Genomic DNA, 4,641 nt, shown 5'->3' on the forward strand with positions numbered 1-4,641 from the left:
TATAAAAGAGGGATAAGAGACTAGAATAACATACACAATATTTGATACAACATAATCAATAATCTAGAAAAACATTCAGGAATCTGCCCTTGAGATTATTTATTGCATACGCAATAATATTTATCAAAAATTTGATACGTCGAAAAGCAATTTCCAATATATAATCCTGGGGATTGATTAAAACAAATCGTACATCCGTACGCATATTTGAACTACCACATGGTTTACATATTGAAATCCTGTGTAATAAACAAAAAACTTCAATGACTGCCTTCAGTTTGGCTTCTATATCCAACAGAAATGTGATATGTTGTCAAAGATATATTTTGGCCACTTACGAAATTTCCGAGTCTTCCGTATTTCATCTCCATAGAACTTGAATAATCATCGCAAGCGCAACCACTCACTTACACATACACGCTCTCAGATCTACACATGCTCTCGCAACTCTACTACACACACAAGCATATTAGTCGAACTTGACAAACTGCACCGAAGGATAAGTCGAGTTTTCTTATGGAATGGTGAATTTTCTCTGAATGTCCGTTTGTATGTAGATATGTGATATGCTGAGGAAAATACGATAGACGAGAAAATCCGTTATGAAATATTTATTATCTCTTCAAAGCTAGATCAAATTTTAATGATCTTCTTCGCATGCCATTTTTGCGATCTGAGGAAGAAGGTCAGAGTTCAGTTTAAGCAATAAAGCGTTTTCGACTGCACTAGCCGTCAAATTCATTCTATGATCATTCAATAACAGCTTTAGTGCACTGAAACTTCGTTCGACAGAAACCTGCGTAGCTGATGCAGAAAAGGCAATCATTGCCACTTTGTATACGTCCGGATTTGTATATTTTTGACCTTCCCAGTACGATAGATCAAAATTATCCGGATTGTTAAGACTGTTTGATGAACCTGGGCGCGCATATCCAACTGTCAGTACCTTCTCCCTAATCTCGAGTGCTTTAAGTTTTTGCGCAACAGAAGAATTACTCTGGCTCGCCAACGATGTGTTGCCTTCAGAATCCTTGTCGAAAAATTCTGCCAAAAGAGTCTCTAGCTCATCTTCCTCCTCCATGCTTCTATCTGGATTTTCATCGTTTCCAAATTTTTTTCCACTCACCCGATTATGGAGCATAACAAGAAATTCCTGAACACAACAAAGCAGTAATTTTTAAAGAATTTTATTCAAAGTGAATGATTCAAATTTACCTGTACCAGCTCTTTATCTTTCGGTTAAATTCTTTTCGATCCTAGAAAATTGAACCGAGGATCCAGGTAAACACAAGCCTTGAAAGGCAAAGATTCAGTGAGCTTCTACAAACGTCGTTGAAATGCTTTCAATAGCCTTTTTGCCAAACAATTGTTTGCACATCGCATTAGTTTAGCCTGACATACTAGCCAGTATGCGTAGAAGTTGCTCAAAATAGCATGTCGCTTCTGGAGTTGCATTGTAAGAATAAATGGCGCTTCGAATGCCTCGCAAAACTTGTCGATAAATTTCCAATGTGATGTGAAGTCTGTAAATTATAAAATATTTGAATCAAGTTGCTACATAGCAATATTTCTCTATATTGATATTTATTAATTCAGTTATAGATGTCCTATTATACATCATCTTATAATTACCAATTTCTGGATAAGACTTTCTGAGTATATTAAAGAATGTTTTTTGCTTTTGCAAACATTTCAACATGAGATAAGTGCTGTTCCATCGGGTTTTATTGCTGATAGGAGGTAGGTTTGCATCATGTTGACTGACAAATTTCAAATATTCTCGTTGTCGCAACTTTATAACGAGTCTTTGAATTTTTACGATGCGCTTTTCGTAAGGCTTGATCACATCCAAAACTGCCAATTGGGCGGTATGTGCAGAATCTCTCACGCTGTCGAGAATTTGCTGCATTGAAACGTCAAATGGATCTACTACCTGTGAAGCTTCCACAGTGTCGTTGTCCTCGCCTTTGCCATTAATGAAGTCGTCGTTTTCATCTCCGGACTCCTCTACATCTCCAGTCTCGATTTGCTCATCAGTTTGTTCAACATCAATATCTGCAACATCGTTTTGCTCATCGTTGGCACCCTCTATATATCCATCCACAAGAGAGCTTAGTTCGATGTTAGAGCTTTCAAGTGACTTTTTCATTTCGGAGACGGAGGCTACCATGTTTGCACCGTTATCGTGCGTAACTGAGTACACTTGATTCAAAGCAACGCCAAAATCGCTCAGAGCATCTTCAATAAGCGATTTCAAGTGCTCTTTCGTTTGCCTTTCCAGTGTCAAATCATCAATAAAAGTATAAACATACAATGAAGCGGATTTATTCTAAGATACAAAAAAATAGCTATAAGTTCAACATACTAACCGATCACAACAGTCATGTTTAATTACGGGTACAGACTTTTCGGGAGGTGGTTGCTTACCTGATTAAAAGCAACGCGACAATTTTAAAATTAATATTTCTAAGAATAGGTATCTCACATCGTTACTGATTTCAGCCCATTCAGGTAAAAAACACCTCTCTGTTATTGGCACATTTGAAAATGTTACCTAAATTACGAACAATGACTTTTCCTTCCAAAACGATACACGCATTAATTCCAATGAAATGACGGCTATCTCTGGATGCTCCGTCTACCTCTATCGCTATCAGTGGTTGCTGCTTTAGCACTGCCGATATTAGCTGTCGTGCTGTACACGCCGAGTTTTCGACCAAGCTGGCTTTGTTTTTGCGATTGGTGGTGATCCTGGCAGCTTTACAGATAGGTTCCAATAATGTTCTAAATCCAACCATGTCCGGAAAAGAATATGGCAGGCGATCAACCGTGGCCAGCTGCAAGATACCAAGCAACACTGTTTCAGCGTTCATTTCCACACACATTTTTCTCGATTTTTTCTTAGCTGGTTAGGTTTTCTCGTTTGGCGGTACAGGTAAATTCATTGATGCGTAGACAGCAGGGTGCATTTTAAACAATGCGCCTTTTGAAATTTCCGGGCATTAGCGATGCTTGCTTATATCCGCACTTCTCATCTGCTTTGCAGAGGAATTTTCCGTCCACCTCCTGGATAACTTGCAACAGCATCTTTTTTGAGTACAGCGTCGTTTCATTCTAAAAAATATTTTTTCACCGGTTATATCGAAGCACATTGTAAACTACTTACTTGACAATTAGAGATCACCAACCAAATGAAAATTTCACAGATCTTTAAACAAGAACAACAAGCTTATTTTTTATTAAAACGACTTGGTGAATATTTTGAAACGAATCTTTGTGAATGAAAGAATGCATTCATTTGCGATCCTCTCTGCTTTTGTTCACAACACTATATATGTGATGGAGAATTAATCATTTGATGAACACTAACATTGCCGTGCGCTATCACTTTTTTCCGTTTTGTGTTTTGTTTCTCGCTTTCGCATGAACGCGTTACTCTACACAAGAAGGGTTGCCGAGATTGCATTTCACAGTAGGAGCATGTTGATGGATGATTTCAAATTGATCGTTTCGTGAAATGATTTTTCCCATGCCTGAAGATGACAGCTATGCATAGCTTCTATGCCTTTTATTATGACAGTAGTGAAGTGGCGAAGGCGACCACATCGATACAGTTTCTGGGAAAAATATGACAGTTCCTGAGTGCTTTATCTGAAAAAATCATGCCAGATTACCGGATACGAATATTAGTTTGAGTTCCTTCGCAAGGATCTGTTGCGGGTAATGAGAAGGCGGACACTTAAGCATTAGAATATCATTTTTATGAAAGATCGATAATTGATGAGGTTCGATAAATGCGTATCTCCGGGATATTGGGGTCGTTGAGAGGTTATCACCAGGCATGCACAAGAACGGTGCTGCTCCGTGTCCTATTGCTGTGCACTGACTCATAATGTGTCAGCGTTAAATTCATTGAGCTAGTGCTTGCGCTGGTTTCCGATGAGCTAGAATTAGCAAGTAGCACGAACACCGATGAGCGAGAGCCCTCGCTAGCACGGTGATAGCTAGCACGCTGCACGGAGCTATAGCTCAGCTATAGCAAAGCAGAATAAAACAAACAACGCGTTAGTGTGAGTAATGATGCATGCATCGTTTTTTCAGCAACCTGTCGCACATTCACCAACGCATATTTCTTCCCTTGTCCTATTCTTCCGTTCCATAGCTTACACTACTGCACCGTTCTAGCTCATCGGACAAGCTTACTGTGCCAGCTCATTGAGTTAACTCGTGCTAGCTCACTGAGCTAGCTCACCGAGCTTGCTCGTGCCAGCTTACCGAGCTGGCTCATGGTGCTAGCTTATCGTGCTAACTCGTTGTGCTAGCTCTTCGAATCCTACAGCTCGAGCACGAAGGTTACCTAGCACGAGCGGTGTCAGTGCTTATTGCTTTTGGTTTGTTCAAAGCAGCCGCTCAGCTCGTGTTAGGCTCGCGTGCTGTGCTTCATGCATCCCTGGTTATCACGATATTAAATATGTTGTCTAGTCGTGCGCCTAGTGTTCTAGCGCCAGATCTCTGCTAACCGAATACTGTAAGAGGATGTGCTGGCATTCCTCGATCTCCCCGATATGTCTCTCAGATACATATTTTCAAGCTCCATATATATCCAAATTTAGTTATCTTTTCTCTTTTGTAGTTATGCTA

At 39.8% G+C, this 4,641-nt stretch overlaps 1 pseudogene; it reads right to left on the bottom strand.

Annotated features, from left to right (window-relative positions):
* Positions 1-640: 640 nt before the first annotated feature.
* LOC131679827 (uncharacterized) lies at positions 641-3,113 on the bottom strand (annotated as a pseudogene).
* Between the last annotated feature and the right edge of the window lie 1,528 nt (positions 3,114-4,641).

This window comes from Topomyia yanbarensis, chromosome 2, assembly GCF_030247195.1.
Source record: "Topomyia yanbarensis strain Yona2022 chromosome 2, ASM3024719v1, whole genome shotgun sequence".
Classification (NCBI taxonomy): domain Eukaryota; kingdom Metazoa; phylum Arthropoda; class Insecta; order Diptera; family Culicidae; genus Topomyia; species Topomyia yanbarensis.